This window comes from Sciurus vulgaris (genome assembly GCF_902686455.1).
Source record: "Sciurus vulgaris genome assembly, chromosome: 15".
Lineage (NCBI taxonomy): Eukaryota > Metazoa > Chordata > Mammalia > Rodentia > Sciuridae > Sciurus > Sciurus vulgaris.
In genome coordinates, this window is record NC_136476.1 from 23,453,944 (window position 1) to 23,470,840 (window position 16,897).

Here is a 16,897-nt window from a genome sequence, read left to right on the forward strand (position 1 = left end):
GCCCTACCAAAAATGGCAAAGGAGAGGGGGATAATTAGGGCTTTCCCTTGGTCAGCCAAAAGAAATCACACAAAAATGAGAATGAACTGGGAACCAAAAAGATTTTTAGGCTAAACAAATAAGTTCAGAAAGGTAACCACAACTTGTATAACTATGCTCTTAGCTCCTAGAACAATCTTTAACAAAGTGCTCTCTCTGCAACAGTGTTTTCCAAACTGGACTGCAATCTGTTGGTGGTCCAAGAATCACTTATTCAACAGGGAAAGCATTTTTTAAAGAAACAGAACCAACTAAAATAAAACATAAGTTAACATAGTATATCAAATGTATATTAACGGTCAAGTACTGTTTTATTTCAGTTATTTGTGGGTGTACATGCCTGCATAGCTGTATGTAGAGATGTGTGCTCTGGGTTAAGATAAAATTTGTATTTTTGGTGATCCACAATCAAAACAAAATAATAGCCAGTAATAAAAGACTCTGCCTACACACATAGTTAGAAAGAACAGTCCCGGGCATATAAAGTTGAACAACTGAAATAAAGTATGTACCAAAATAGGGATGTAATGAGGGGAAGATCTAAAAACTTGATATTTTAGTTTTATAAAATATAAAGATTAAATAATATAAAGCCACATTTCTACCAATGGTGTCACTGTGCCTCTTACTTGATAAATATTAAATTGATCAATTGTGCTCTGTAAGTAATCATTTATCTACAGACCAACAGAATCAACATCAAAATGACTGGCAGTTTTAGATCTTTCTCACTAAAGAGAGTAGATGACCCCTGCCCTCTGCCTCTCACCCTATAAAAGCCTGTTCTTAAAATGCAAAAGAGGGAAAAGTTTAAATTAACACATAACTGTCTTTGAGAACTTTTGAGAACTGAGTTTTTCAAAATGTGTTCTTAATATGAGTTAACCATCAGATCCTGAGATGAGGAATTTGAAATGGAAAAATGAACACATTCCCTATGATGTCACCACTGAATTAATTACCTGAATTGCAGAGAGTGAGTACCACATGGCCATGGTTTCCAACACAAAGGCTTCTTCAAAAATATAAAAGCAAAGTAACTGGCTGGAGAATTTTTCTTTAAAAAGAAAATCCTCACACAAAGATGTACATAGGTAGTAAAATATGGCAAAATGAAAAGAGCATTCTTTGTCATTTGGTCTGTGTAGCCTACTATTCAGCCCACACGAATAGCTATTTGCACAGCTAAAATCACAATCCTCTCAAAAGGGTAAAAACATCTACCTATGGAAGATTCTAGAAATAAAATTAATCACTCCCTAAACTAAATATTCAAGAATATTAAAGCATCCCTATCACACATGTAACTGAGTGATTTCTTTCCTTCAGTGTATTTATTGCTTAAAGACAACCAATGTAACTATTTTTAGCTGTTGGTAGACAGAAGTTTTATACAAGTTAAATTATGTGCACTGACATCAGTGTAGAAGTATGAATGTCCACAACAATGACTAGGCTTTTAACCAACATGACAACATATTTATTAAAAAAATTTTTTTAAACCTCTGTGAATGACTCAGCCAAGTTACAGACAGAAGTGGAATCTATTGGTCATGCTGAAAAGGTTGGGAAAACATTAATCTGTTTCTTCACACAGAAGAATAACAAAAATTCATACACAGCCCTGGCATCTGGTTAGTTCTCTGTGCACAATATTCAGTAGGCCTAGAAATGAAACTCCACAGATCTGGCTCAGAACTGCATAAACAACTAATATCCAGAAAGTTTGCTCTCTCTATCTAGGAGCCTAGGACAGGGTCAGATCTTGCACCGTGATCCTATCTGCCCATCTGTGGTTCACCAAGGCTCACTGCCCCTGAAGGAATGTGCAGTCTTTCATGTTCTTAGCCTAGAAAAGATCATGTCAGAAGAGAACAGCCCCAATAGCTTTCTTCATCTCAAGTCCATCCTCAGTTACTAAGAGTCTTCATGATTTCAAGCTTTACAGACAAAACCCTGGATTTTGCTCCCAAAGTGGTACGTATATAGATCCTTATTTCTGTCCATCATACATCTTGCCCCAACAGTCTTTCCCCTCCTTCCTCCTATTGTTCTCTTTTTCCCAAAAGCCAGATCCTACTCACCCTCCAAATACACACTTAGGCCCTCTCTGATCCTATCTTAGTCTCCACATCTCTGATCTTCAGTAAAATAGGGATAATTACACTTCTGTGCATAGTTTATAATATTAGAGAATAGTGAATGAGAAAATGAATGTCACATGCTTAGCACAATGCCTGGGACATAAAATGACCCAACAAATGTTAAGTATTTTATTCTATATATCTCTCTGTTAACATTCATACCTTTCTACATTGCATTAGAGTTATTTGCCTATGTTACATCTCCATGTCTAAATTCTAATTTCATTAATATTTGGAGTTATGTCTAATTTATCTTTGAATTCTCCCAAGTCCTTACATTTACATAGACTGTTTTATACTATATCTATATATTTATGTTTTCAGACTACTTTTTTTGATTTTTTTAAATGGTCTTGATTTTTTATAGCTTTATCTAATTTACTTTTTTTTTTAAATGGGGTGCTAAGGATTGAACCCAGTGCCCCACATGTACTAGGCAAGGGCTATGCCACTGAGCTACAACCCCAACCCCAAGACTACTTTTAATATACTACCTTTACATGTTTAAATATTTATCATATTCATATTATTAATAACGTACTGGCCATTTACATGGAAAATATGGTATGAGATAAATAATTATAGCCTATATTTATTATTATTGCCAAATAAATGCACTATAAATAAGATGTGACCATACAATCATGAGCCCCATGCTCTGCCCTGTGGAACCAGTTTAATAACAGTTGCACGTTTCTCAATCTATTCCTCATCTCTTCCTTTCTCTAAAAGGAAAAACAGCACAGGAATCCTTTGCCATGGGGCTGGGGTTGTGGTTCAGTGGTAGAGTGCTTGCCTAGCATACATGAGACCCTGGGTTCAATCCCCAGCACAGAAAAAAAGAGAAATCTAAATATATACACTTCTGGATAGGCACATCATTCTTGCCTTTATCTTGACATATTGGTGAATAATGAAAACCCTTAGCTAAAAGATACAAAACAAATAGTCAGTTTATTATGAGCCAAGGCTTCTGCTACTGTGGAGGTTGATGGCCCTCACCTAGAAGATGCCAAATGCCTTCTGGGTTGTTGAGGTGGAAGGAACTCTTCAGTGTTTTCCTGCTCACCTACACGGGACTGGGGTCCCACCAGACATGTCACTTATGTCTGTTCAGACTCCATAACCAGGCTGTCAGTATATAAGTACAACTTGTTTCATTAGTGTTTTCCTTAATTCTAACCAACTGACCAACTAATTTTGACAAAAACAATTGTTAAGATCACCTTTAAAAGAGTGTTCCAACTATTTGACCTACTAAAAGTTTCTGTCCAGTGAAAGTCAGAATCAAGAGTTCATACTGCATCCTTCCATTTACATAAGGTTAAAAAAAAACAGAATAACTAATGTACTATGTTAGAAGTGAGGGCAGTGAAGGAAGACAGTAACTGGAATAGTGTATGAGAGAGAATTCTGGTGTATTAGTAATGCTGTTTCTTGATCCAGATACTAGTTACACAAGTGTTTCAGTTTGTGAAAAATCATCAAGATTAAGGTAGGTGAGCTCTCCTGAACAGATATTTTGTTTTATTTCAATTTTTAAAAAATTGACTTTTATGTCAACTCTGTCTAAAGTAAACGGGACACTACGAACACCTGGAACTTGGGCATTTTTTAATTCAACTACCTGTTAATGTCATTTTTAAGATTTTGCTGTGACTCATTCTCCCTGAATAAGAGTGTTTGTTTTATTGCGCAGACTTCCTACATGCCCTTTTTTCTTCTTCAATACAAATTGAGTCTATAAACCAACCAAACATAAAGAATTAAAGAGTTAAGCTCTGAAGTTCCACCTTATTTACAATATAACATCCTCTACAGAAAATAATTACAGAAACACAGGAAATGACTTCTCCAGGGATGAGAATGTGCATAGGATGCTGCTTCCTGAATTATCTCCTTCAAAAGTACTCCCTCTATCATCTGGGAGAATTGCAAATTAACATTCCTACTCCAAAGATCAATAACTACAATATGAGAGGCACAGTTAGAAAGAATGACCTCAGGCTTAATTTACTAGCAGGAAAGAACAGAGAGGAAAAAAGAACACTGAGCTCTCTTCTGAAACCATGGAAAGACTACTCTCAACCATAAAATAAAAGCAGGGTTGAAACAAAACATGAACTTGGTTCTATTTAATCTCTCCCACCCTACCTGTTTTGGCCCAGTAGGAATTTCATCCACTAGGTAGACCTGGAATTCATCCAAAAAAGAAAAAGAAGTTGTTTCCCACTTGGCATAGTGATCACTTTCTCCCAAGCAAACCAACAACACTAGGTGCTGAACCTCTGCTAATCTGACTACTCTTAAGGAACTTGGGTGGAATCAGAGAAAAGATGCTCTCCCAAAACAGCCTCTAGTAAACCAGGGGAAAAGGGAGTTATCACAGCAGCAGTCAGAAGTAACTATTCATACTCATCCTTAACTCCCAGCAAGAAAGGAAAGAAATTAACAAATTACTGGGAAGGAAGACCGTTTTAGAAATAGTGGAAAAGAAATGTCCCCACCCTCCCTTTTACAGGTAATGGTAGGGCTGGTGTGGCCAAAAAGACAACTGGTGAAAATATATTAAAACCATAGTACATTTAAGGACAATCCTTAAAACTTCAGCATGTTCCCAATTGCAAAAATAACATATAATACCACATACTTCTGTCTCTAGATGGCTTCAGAGTTTCCAGGAACAGCCTTCATTGTTTTTCTGCAAACTTTTGCAGTTCGCACCTGCTTTACACAGCCTCACTGGAAGCAAACTTGGAGGAGAGAGAAAAGGAGGAAAAGGAAGATTTAAGTCAACACAAATCGATTTTGTACCAAAAAGAAAAAGAAAAGAAATTGTTCCCCAGTTTAGTTTTCAAGGGGAGGTTCAGTAGGGAAGGAGACAGGGGAAAGGGACATCTGGCTACCTCCCAAGGCAGAAATCATGACTCATCAAAGCTTTCAAAGGGGACTGAAGAGACTTTGCATTTGTCTTGAGTTCACCTTCAGGCCAAGAAATGCTCTCTGAACTGGGAACTGGGAACCTTCCATGTTTGTCCTGGTCTGCAACGACTGGCAATGAGGTCTTGGGCAAAACCCCTAAAGTCTCTGGGTCTAGTTTTCCTCTTCAGTAGGTGATCACCAAGGTCCGCTCTAGTTTAACAGTTTAGGACTTGAGATTCCCAGTCCCATAACCTTAGGTCCACTTGCGGGAGCTGCAGAACTTCCCTCTCCTCGCCAACTCTAGGGCCCTGGGGCCCCAACTCTCAGGAGATGCTGATGAAGGTCAGGAATTGGGGAGAGGGTGTGAGGCCCTTCTCTCTGTAAAAGGGGGCCATAATTGCAGGAGTTTAGTCCTTATGGACGCTACTCACTGCAATTCCGGAAGTAATCCCCTTACCCTGTGCCCCTATTTAAGTGTTCCAGAAATGGGGGCCAAGCTGATGCCAGGAAGCCTGGCAGGGAGGGCGCGGCACGCCTAGCAAGGAAGCCAGGTTTAGTCGTTGGGGCCAGAGGGGTAGTGGAGAGATGCGTGGAGCTAGACTTAAGGGCAGCCCTCATTGGTTCCTTACCCCGCTAGGTTGGCTCGCCTGGGTCCTAGGCCCAAGTCCCCGGGCTCCCTAGCGCCGAGTGAGGGGCGGGGCGGGAGGCGGAGGCGCGAGGCCCCAGGGGTGCGCTTTGCCGCGACCCCGTCACTCCCCCGCCGCCTCCGCCCCTAACCCTCGGCAGCGTCCGCGAGCGAGCGAACGCAGCAAAACAAAACAAACTCGTGCCGGCTTCCTGTTGTGCAACCCAGTCTCGAGTAAGTCGGGGGCTGAAAGGGCTCCGCCGCGGGCCGGCAGCTAGGAAACCTGGGCGGCGGGGACCTTCGCACCGCCCTGCCCGGACCGAGCCTGGAACCGCGGGAGCCACAGCCGGGCTCGCCGCACTCCCGAGTACACGTCCCGCACGCCGGCCTTGAGCCCCCACCCCCCGCCGCCACGCAAGGGTGCCCATCCCGGTGTCCTTTCGCTTCTCGACCCTCAAACACCTCCACCAAGTCTAAGGGCGCGACTTACGGAACCCGAAAACCTTTCCCCAAAGTTTCTCCCTCCAGGTACCTAATTGAATCATCCCTTGGATGACAAATCCACAGGGGCCAAGATTTCCAGACACTTGGGTGACTTCCTTGTCCCCGAGGTGACTTGTCAGCTCCAGTGAGTAACTTGGAATTGTCGCTCCGGGCAAGGTGTGTGTCTAGGACAGAGCCGGCAGCTCACTCACGCTTTCCAGAGAGTGGCCCCAGGCCGACTTCAAAATACACACAGGGTCATTTATAGGGACTGCAGTCGTGCACAGGACAAAGTCCCTGAGACTGAGACATTTTCCAAACAGAGCTGACATTTTGTCCGGTCCCATAAAAATGTAAACGCGAGGTGACGAACCCGGCGGGGAGTGTTCGTGTCTGAATGTGTCTGCGCGTTTGCGGCGTGGGAGGTTATAGTTATAGACCTGGCGGCTGCGGGTAGTTGGACCGGTCGCAGCGACTGGTATGTGTACCCCCAAACCGAGGACCTCCCGAAACAATGGGGACACACACTTAGGTGAGGCACAAGCTGGAAAACAACCTTTGTGGAGCTGCACAAACACGTGGAACTTGAAAAGGCAGCCACAGCCCGGTGTGTGCGCGAAAAGACCTCACGTCACCCCATCAATTCTCACTTCGCCAAAGTTTCCCTTCAGTGGGGACAGGGTGGCGTGCACAGTTCCCGTGCGTCCTGTAACTTGCCCTCATTTTGTGGCCCTCTGGAACTTGGAGTTTAAAAGAAAACACAAAACTCTTCCTAATTAACGAAACTTTAACACCTTGTGGATTTCCTGTCTGCTGCACTGGGCTCTTAGCAACTAACTGACAAGTACACAGTTCGATTCCTAATTGAGTGTTCCTATCAGTCTCAGTAAGTGTAGATCTCTAGAAGACCCACGAATCTGGGGGGGTGGGGTGCGCGTATCCTTAAACCCGCGCGAATGCCACCGGCTCAGCGTGGAAAACTATTTCTAATCCCTAGTTTGCGCCTCTGAGCGTTAACTCCCCCACATTCCCTAGCGCCTTGTTTCTCCTAGTCTCTCGCCAGCGAACAAAGTTCCTATGGCATCCACTTACCAGGTAACCAGGATTTCCACAACAAAGCTCGGCGTGCGGATCCCTTCCCCCGGCCCGCCGGCGCGAGTGACAGCGGGAGGCCAGCGCTGGCGAGGAGTAACTTGGGGCTCCAGCCCTTCAGCGCGCTGCACGGGCTCTGCCTCCTTCGGAAATGAAAACTCCCATCCAAGCCAGGGGACGGAGCGCTGAAACCCGGCCCAAGTGCCGTGTGTGCGCGCGCGTCTGAGAGGGCAGTGGCGGCAGGGGGAGGAGAAGGCAGAAGGCGGGTGGCTGGACCCTCGGCATCAGCTCATTCTCCCCGCTTCACACTTAAACACGCAAATAATGTTTTAAAAAAGTTGAGTTGAGACTTTGTGCCTCGCCTGTCCTGCTCATCCTCGCCCTGGGCCAGGGGATGTGAGTGTAGGGGCCAGACCCGGGATGCTGGCTAATTGATGCCGGTGGGTCGTGTCGGAGGAGACGCGGTGCGAGCCTGGAGGACCGCCCGCCGCGTACCCGGGGTGCCGGGAGGGGCGGTGGTGGCAGCCCGGGCGCTGGTGCCCGTGCGCGCCGCGTTCTGGGCTGCCCTGGAGGCGCACTGCGGACGCGACTGCAGCGAGAGGGGGAGAGGGAGGGAGAGAGGCTGCTGGGCGAGGATTGTGGATGTGTGTGCGGCTGTGAGGGCCGGCCTCTAGCCAGCTGCTTCCTGAGTGTGAGCGCCGGAGGGGGAGGGGGTGGGATGGGGGCGGGCTTGCTGGTCACCGGGCTGGCCAATTCGAAGGCCGAGCTTGTGTCTCCCTTTCGACGCGTTTCTCTTTCTCTCTTCTTTCTCTCCTTTCTCTGTCTCTCTCCTTCCCTTGCGCAGGGAATCCAAGAACTCCAGAACAGGATAACAGCAGGAAGACACTTCGCCTTCTTCCTGGCCTTATTTGTTGCACTTTTTTTTTTTTTTTTAAACATGAAAGAAGTGACTTGATGTCAAATCCTAAAGAACCAAAGGAAAAAATACTCAGTGAAAAAATGGAGAGAGTAGAAGCTAAAAAAGTGAAAAATAGCAAAATAAATGTGATTGGATGCACAGGACAATTTCAAAATTGAATGAGTAAGGCAGAAAAGAGGTGGCATCTTTTCAAAGTATAAGTCAATGAAGAGAGGAAGATGGTGGAAGTGTGGCAAGGAGATCAAACTCTGAACACAGGCTGCACATGTTGCCTGTGTACAGTGGTGCATCTCTGTAAGGTGGTAGCTTTCTCCTCGGAATTTCTACATCTTCACCTTTATAGCAAACCTAAACTGTGACCCCCAATCCCCACTAACAGCCATTTTGTTGGGCTTTATCAACTGGTTGTCCTCAGAAGGCCTGCTTTTAGTGGATCCCCATGTGTATTGTCACAGACACAAAGACTTCTCTCTTAGGAATCAATGTATGTATTGCACGCAGTATCAATCTTCCAGTGAAGTCTTTCTGTAGTGAGAGTGTTATTCAACTTTGTGAATTAAATGAACAAGACCACAGACACTTTTAGAATTCCACCAGTCCTCACAGTCTATTCTTCTCTTACTTAAATATGTTAGCATTCAAATACTAGATGCCATGATCAAGATGGAAAGGACAAGGACACAAATTACTTACCCAGAAAGCCAAACCAAAAAGATTGTTAGCAATTTTCATGTGTCTTATTTCAGCAGGAATATTACTAAACTTGGATTTTATCCATGATAGTAATATCCCCCAAAGAAGTCCAGTTTTCATAGTACTTTTTTGTATGTTTTATTATGATTCTCTTTTCCTTTCCCTTAGGATACAAACTCATCAGAATATTAATCACCAGAGTATCTGTCAGCAGAAGTAGAGGGAGGAAAATAAATTAATAAGTATTTATGATATGTTATTCTGTCAACTTTCCAATTTCTCCCTCTGTTCTTCATCTTTTAAATACAAGTACCCAAGCCCAACATGGCAATAGATGGGTTCAACCACAATTAGAAAATACTCATAAAATGAAGCATGCAGCAACATCACAAAAACAAAGAAATCAAGTGGTGGAAATTGCCATGACTATTCCATTGTGGCTAGATATTGCAACATGCCTGACATTCACATAAAAACTCCTTCTCATTAACTCCAGCCTTCAGGAGCAGAGCAAGATGGGAACACTGACCCTTTGATGCATCATGGGAAATTCTGTTCATCAGATTCTTGTGCTGTACAGCTGATCGCCAGGAACAAGACAAGCCTGGATAGATGCTGAAAAAAATTCCTTTCCAACATCCTCTAAGTATAATTTCAAATACAATGATTTCGATGCAAAAAATGATATCCCAAGGGCTTCAAGAAGCTTCCCGAACTTCCCCCTTGGGAATAGCACAGTTGGAAGAGACAAAATTTAGTGCTACACCCTACTTTAATCAGTGACTCCTGGACTAAAACATTGGGAAAATTATGAGTCATCAACCTGGAGATCCCCAAAATTCTCTTAATTTATATGAACTCAGTGGTGGAAATGGCATTTTATTTAAGTACACTTTCATGAACTTCTAACATTCTGAAAACATTTACATAAAAATAAGTAAAGTGTTCTGGTTGATTGGATTTTTTTCCATTTTTCTTTCTTTTTTTTTTTTTTTTTTTTTTTTGCCAAGAATTTAGATCTACAAAATTCTTATATTCCATGGAATATAATAAAAATGCAGTGCTACCAGTACAACCCCAGAGTGACTCAGAATGAGATTTGTACTTCTTCTGAGCTGAACTGGTCAGCAGGGGGGAGTGGGAAATGAGAGACAGTGGGAAAGGAAGCCATATCATTCAGAAATTATACTCTCCCCTCCTCGTGAGCACTCCATCATGCTTAGGAACCGTGCCCTTGCGGTCTTTCTGCCAGATAGGTGGGAACTCCAGCCCAGCCAGTATCTTCCCTCTCTAGAGACCCATATGTGTGTGTCTCAACCGCTGAGTCAGGGCAGCTGACTCAGCAGACAGGGCCCTGCTGCCAGCTCAAGTCCAGTTCTCATTCATTTGAGAAATATTCAGTGAGTACTACTCTGGCCAAGGAATCAACACTTGTAAGCAATGCATAGGAGAATATTACATAAAACCTTTTGCCCTGTGCCTGGGTTATAGCAAACCCTCAAGGAATGGGGACTATTTATGTATATACTCTCATCTTTCCTCCAAGAAATTGTATGGCCATTAGTGAGCCCTCATTTAGAAGCAAGTATTTTGAAACTCAGTAAACAGTTAAATCAGAGTGCAGGGGTTGTAGTTCAGTGGTAGAGCACTTGCCTGGTATATGTGAGGCACTGGATTTGATCCTCAGTACCGCATATAAATAAATAAATAAATAAATATTTTGTATCCATCTACGACTAAAAAAATTTTTTTAAAAATATTAGAGACAGAGTCCAGTTTGCCAGTCTTTCAACATTGCTATCCTACAAAATAACTGTATATTTCCACTGAATATGTGCAAAGAATATTGCAGGCGGGTAAAGTGCAATATTTATATTTAATATTTATATTTTAATCAACATTGGATGAGCATAAGCATGCAGACTGTGCAGGAAGAAGGAATAATTTCCTACAATATGGTATGGAGTTAACTGGACCTCAAAGAACAGGTAAAGGAGCAATAAGCAAAGCAGACTAGGCCAGATAGTGGAATCAGCATCAGAAAAGGCACAGATGCCACAGATCCTGTGTAGTTGCTCATACAAAGCTAGAGTCAAAATTGGAACATTCACTAGCTCACAGCTGAAGCAATGGAACACTCCTGGAAGGAACATCCTAGCAGCCACACTTCAGGCAAACTATTGCGTCAATCTGAGCAATCTCACAGCAACCATTTACAAACTTGCAAAGAACTATGGTCAGATTCCTACTCATTTAGAGTGCTTATAGAGAAAACCAAATGTCGACCCCAAAATGCACATAAGTTGAGCTAATAGCACCAATGATAGCATGCCCAGTTATTAACACACACACATACACACACACTCACACTCACATACCAGCTGGCAAGGCTCCAGTTAGGTAGAAGTGCAGTGGAAAAAATCAGTGTTTGCCAAATTAAAGAGGAGAACTAAATGTGTAAGATGGAAATTTTCCACTTTACTTCCTGAGGGAGTAGTACAAATAGTGGAATTAAGCAAATTTCACATTGTTATCAGTGTTTGACACCTTAATAAAACTTAAGTTGATTTTTTTCTACTAATTTGCCACAAATATATTTGGCCCAGACTCTCCTGCTTATCCATCAGTGATCAATCGAATTTTTAAAATTCTTATTAATACTCACCACATCCATATCATCATACTTTTTTTTTCTTCTAAGGTCAAAATTAAATCAGAGTTTAAAATGTGACTGACCAAAATGTGAAATATTTCACTCCCTTCAAGGTTTCTCTATCTTTTCTGATTGGTAAAGTTTTTTTTCTTTCCAGTTTATATAAGCCTAACTGAAATGCTTCTAAAATCCAACCAAATGGTCAATGGGATATTACTATCTTAGTAATATGTCAAAGAACTTACCACAAGAAATCTGAATCCACAGATGTATAAAATATTCCATAGGAAACCAGTTATTCTTTCACTACTTAACACCTGCACTGCCCACTTATACATGATGTTGTAAAATTAATTATTTAGTTGGTTATCTTATCCATAACTGCCTTCTACAAATGTCTTCTAATTGCTATAACTTACTTTTCTTCATAAGTTTTTCATGGCCTAGCATGAAAAGTGAAATTTTACTAGTGCTGGGCACTAGTAAATAATTAATGCTATTTGAATGAATGGATTCATTAATGAGAAGTGAAAGAATAGTTTTTCTACTTTCAGAGATAGTGAATGGCATTAACAGCAAGTCTTTGTGTGTGTGTGTGTGTGTGTGTGTGTGTGTGTAATCATTTCAATACTGCAAGATTCTAAACATCTATCCTTCTCTCTCTGTGCTCTCAGGCTCTTCGTGGTTTGGTTTGGTTTTTTCTTGATAAAAAAAATTCAAAGTCTCTATGTGATGCTTAGAATTAGGAGGAGAACATCCCTTCCCCTTACCCAGTTTGACACCCTCCCTATCTGACACCCACTAACTCCTTCACATCAACCAGGTCATTTACATCGTATCTCGAATTCTACCCAAAAATGAAGAGTACTAAATGATGGGAGAATGAAAATAGAGAATGAGGGCACAGAGGGAAGATGAATGTTTGAACCATGAGAGGAAATGAAGAAGACAGGATAGACTGGGACACCATCAGGATAGTGGAGAGGAACAATTTAGTGTTAGATAGAATTAGGCTTGGCAGAAAATGATTTGGGGGCTTTTCAGATTCCTTCCTGACTTGCCTGTAAGAGGATTTGAATAAACTTGGAAATTTTCTACAAGTCCAAAATTCCCATGATGCTAAATGTCTTGGGAGGTTTTCATGTGTATATACACTTCTGTTCTCTTTTAAGGATGTGGCACAGGGAAGGGTATAATTTTATTGTCCATTGTTCAAATGACCAGTTACCCCAAAACAGACCTGTCCTTGGCAAGAGTGTTTACCTCCTTTGCGCTCTGGGCACTATTCCAAGTTCATTATCTACATTACCTTACTTAATTCTCACAATGGTCCAAGGTAGCATCTAACACAGCTTCCATTTTACAGATGAGAAAACAGAGGCAGAGAGGTGAAATGTCTTTCCAATGTCACCCAGTACGTGTGACAGTGGCCCCACTTCAAACAGAAACAGGCCCCCATATTATCCATCACTCTATTACACTTTCAGGACAAGAAAGCATGTTTCCACCAGACATATTTGTTCATACACTCAGGGTAGTTTGTTGGAAGGAGGGTGGATTCTGGAATCAGAAAACCTGAAAATCCCAACTCCACCACTGACCCAGAGACTGGGAGTTGGTTCCTGAATCACTGGGGACCTCCAGTTCTGCTATTAGAGTTACTGAAAAGACTGAATGGGACTTGTGCCACTGGCCAACACGTATGTGCAACCAGGTGTTTTCCCTATTGGTAACAGGCATAGCCCAAGAGCTTCTAAGGAAATTGACCCCAATCCTAGCCGCAGTTCCAAGAATGCACTCCATAACTTTAAGAGAAACTCCACTTCCCTCCTCAAAGTGAATAGCTCAAAATCTGGGTTGAAACCAATCTGTGCAGGGCATTCCCTTAACCACAGCGATTGGCAGAAGAGAAGACATGTGACTCAATTTGGACTAATGAGAGGTGAGGACAAACATTGTTTGGTAGATTCTGGTGAGCTAGCCTTTCCTTCTCTGTGTGTGTGCAGAGACGAAAGTGAAGCTGCCTTCCTCTTTGCCTGCAGAAAAAGCTGACCCTCAGTGGAAGGCAAGGTGAAGAAGTTTGCAGAAAACAGAAGCGAGGGCCCTGATGGAACCACACCTGATCTCCATCTGACCTCAACTTACTTATTTGTGAGAATCAGTAAATTTCTATCAGTCTTTTAAATAAACAACTGACAACAACTTATAGAAGTACCTATGGTATTCAAAGTAACATGGAGGGTATAAAGATAAGCAAGACAAACTTCAAGGGACTCACTACCTAATAGTTAAACAGTTTTGTGACATAAGTTTAGCCTGGTTATTATTTTTAAAATTAAGTTATAGCTCTTGCTCCCTTCAGTACCCTTTTACCATTTGAACAATATAATATGAAGCAAGAGACATTCCACTTCCCCAGTTATTACACAATGCCCCTTTTTAGACCAGCTGGTCAACCTTTGGGGATCAAATAGAGTGGCTTATCCATTTGGTTGTCAGAAAACTGCCTTGAAAAACCAAGCCATTTCTGCATGTTCCCAGTTACTGGTTAACAAATGTTGCCCCAGAACTCAGTACCTAGTAGGAAATATGTGCATTCCCAAATTCCTGTCGAAATTGGATGTTTTTTCATTCCCAGATAAAACAGAGCCTCCCAGTTTTTCCCAGAATGGCCTTAAGAAATAGAAAAGGAACTGCATGGAGGTGCCTGTCCAGGTGAGTCCTGTCATTTTTGTGGTTGTTGCTATTCATATGAATCCAAACTTCAGAAGTTTCAGTTCATCCTTGAACATCCTCCCCACCCCCATGCTTTTCTGTTCTGTTTTTTTTTTTTTTTTTTTTTGTAACTGAATGGCATTTAAAACTCTAACTATAGATATCACTTGGGACAGTTGGCATAATCTGCAGGGGCAGAAAGTCCTTAGATTCTAGATTGAATTTAGGGCCCAGCAGCTAGACCGTTTGAACTTGATAACAACGATGTTATCTCAGCATGTTGCCTCGGTCAGAAATGTTCTTCCTGTCACTGCTTTCTTTTTCCTTCTAGCAAGAAGTGGACATGAAGGAGAAAGTGAATGCATCGGGTTACAAGCGGTCAGCTTAAGATGCAGTTTAGTTATGGCAGTGATAACAGCTCACATTTTTTAGCAGCCCATTATGGCAGGATAGAGTAAAGTACTTGAGATTCTTGATCTCAATGAATTCTCACAGGTGGGTGCTAACCAGCGACAGAGGGAAGACTAGAACCAGCCCGCTCTGGCTCCAGCACATAGGCTCCTTGCTGTAACTGCACCGCCTCCGCAGAGGACTGGCTTATTGTAAGACATTTTGATGAAATATGTGGCAAACATAATTATATGTAAAATTCAAGAACAAAATATATAGGTAAGTCTGTAATGACCTGTTATAGGACACCACCAGGTGATACTGAACTCATGGTTCCTCAAAGCCTGCTGCTTCAGGTTTGCATGTTTGCCCTCTCCAAAATTTGCTTTGAGAATTAATTGCCCCTGTAACAGCAATGAGAGGTGGGATTTGGGGGAATTAATTAGGATTAGATGAGGTCATAAGGTGGGAGTCTATGGTGGTAGTAGTGACTTTATAAGAAGGAAAGAGACCTGAGCCAACATGCTTACTCTGTTGTTCTATGGGATGCTTGCAGAGAGCCCTCCCCAGCATCAAGGCCCTCACTAAATGTGGTCCCTGCATGTTAGGCCTCCACAACTATGAGCTGAACAAGTCTTTAATATTATTATTATTATTATTATTATTATTATTATTATTATTTACAAATTACCCAGTCTGTGGTATTCTGTTGTAGCAAGAGGAAATGGACTGATATTGGCCTTGAATGCTCTCCCAAGTCTCCAGGTCTTGGTACATGCTGTTCTGTCTACACTGAATGATCTCTACAGTCCACCTCCTTGTGAAGTGTTCTATGGTAGGGAGCATAATGCCTCCCCAAAATGCCCACAGCTTATTCCCAGGAACTTGTGAATATGTTAGGTCACACAGTTAAAGGGACCTAAGATTGCTCATCAGTGGACCTTAAAATAGGGAGGCTCTCCAGGATTATCAAGGTAAGCCCAGTGTCATCATGAGACTTCCTAAATGTGGATAAGGAAACAGAAGAAGAGAGTCAGGGAAAGTAATTTGAGGGTCACAGAAGCAAAGCCATAGAGATGCTTCCTGGCTTCGAAGATACAGGAAAGGATCATTAACCAAGGAATGTGGGCAGTCTCTAAAACTGGAGAAGCTGCAAGACTCACTCTTTCCTAGAGACTCAAGAAAGGAACACAACCCTGCCAACACCTTGACCTTAGCCCAGTGAGACCCACATCACACTCCTATCCTATAGGACCATATGATATACCTTTAGGTTATTTATGATACTATGTTTATGGTGTTTTGTTACAATAGTCATAGAAAACTAATGCACCTCACAAGCTTCCCTCTCTTCTCTCCCTCCCAGAACCAGACACCATATATTCTGAGTCTTCTAACAGAATTTAATATAATTATACTGTTTGGAAATGCGTATTTACATCCTATTACTTCCTCAGCAGCACTGTGAATGGGAGTCATGACTGATCTGAGAACTTTAGCCCTGCCACTGCTCACTCTCTGCTGGAAGGAGGGGTCATGCTAAGGGAAATGGCCCTTTCCAGTACTGGAAGGAAGAGGCAGGGCAGGAGAAAAAGGAAATAAGAGAAGGGGAAGAGCAGAAGAATGCAGGAAGGAGGAGATTAAAGGGGTTGACAGAGAGAGGAGGCAAGGAAAGGAAGGAAAGACAGGAAGAAAGAAGGCAAGGGCTGGAGGATGATACAGAAGCCTGGTGGTGGGAGAGAAGAGGAAAAGAGAATAAAGAGGGCAGATATCCTCTGCCCACTCCATCTCCCACTGGAAGACCCTCTCTGCCCTCCTTCCTGAGCCCTGCCCACCTATGAGGATGCTTTCCCCTGCAGTAGTTCTCAGGGCTGGTTACTCTTTGGAACAGCCAGAGAAGCCTGTCATGTAATTGTCAGAGGCCTCCCCCAAGAGATTCTGATCTAATTGGCCTGGATGAGGACTGGGCATCAGTACTGTGGAAAAGCTTTTCAGGTGACTCTAATGGGCAGCCAGGGTGAAGAACCACTCTCATCTTTAGCTCACCTGGAATGGCTCCTGATGTCAAGAGCCTTGGTCTGTGTCCCACACTTGGCAGCTGAAGAGGCTGAGTTGAGATGGTTTAAAAACTCAGACCCTGAAGCCAAACTGTTGGTACTCAGTCCTGCTCCACATTTCCTTGGGAAAGTCCTTTCACCTTCTTGGGCCTGTCTCTCCATCTG

General features: G+C 42.5%; 1 protein-coding gene across 10 annotated transcripts in view; it reads right to left on the minus strand.

Moving 5' to 3' along the window:
- GLIS3 (GLIS family zinc finger 3) overlaps window positions 1–7,902 on the minus strand; it is a 424,300-nt gene extending 416,398 nt beyond the window's left edge. For 4 of the 10 annotated variants that reach the window (XM_079113035.1, XM_079113033.1, XM_079113024.1 and 1 more), the window contains exons 1-2: window positions 7,306–7,902; window positions 4,834–4,936 (exon numbers count right to left, since the gene is read on the minus strand). The gene's annotated coding sequence lies outside the window, so the exon portion shown is untranslated. The other 6 variants (XM_079113026.1, XM_079113034.1, XM_079113032.1 and 3 more) reach the window with 4 other exon arrangements.
- Window positions 7,903–16,897: the final 8,995 nt, after the last annotated feature.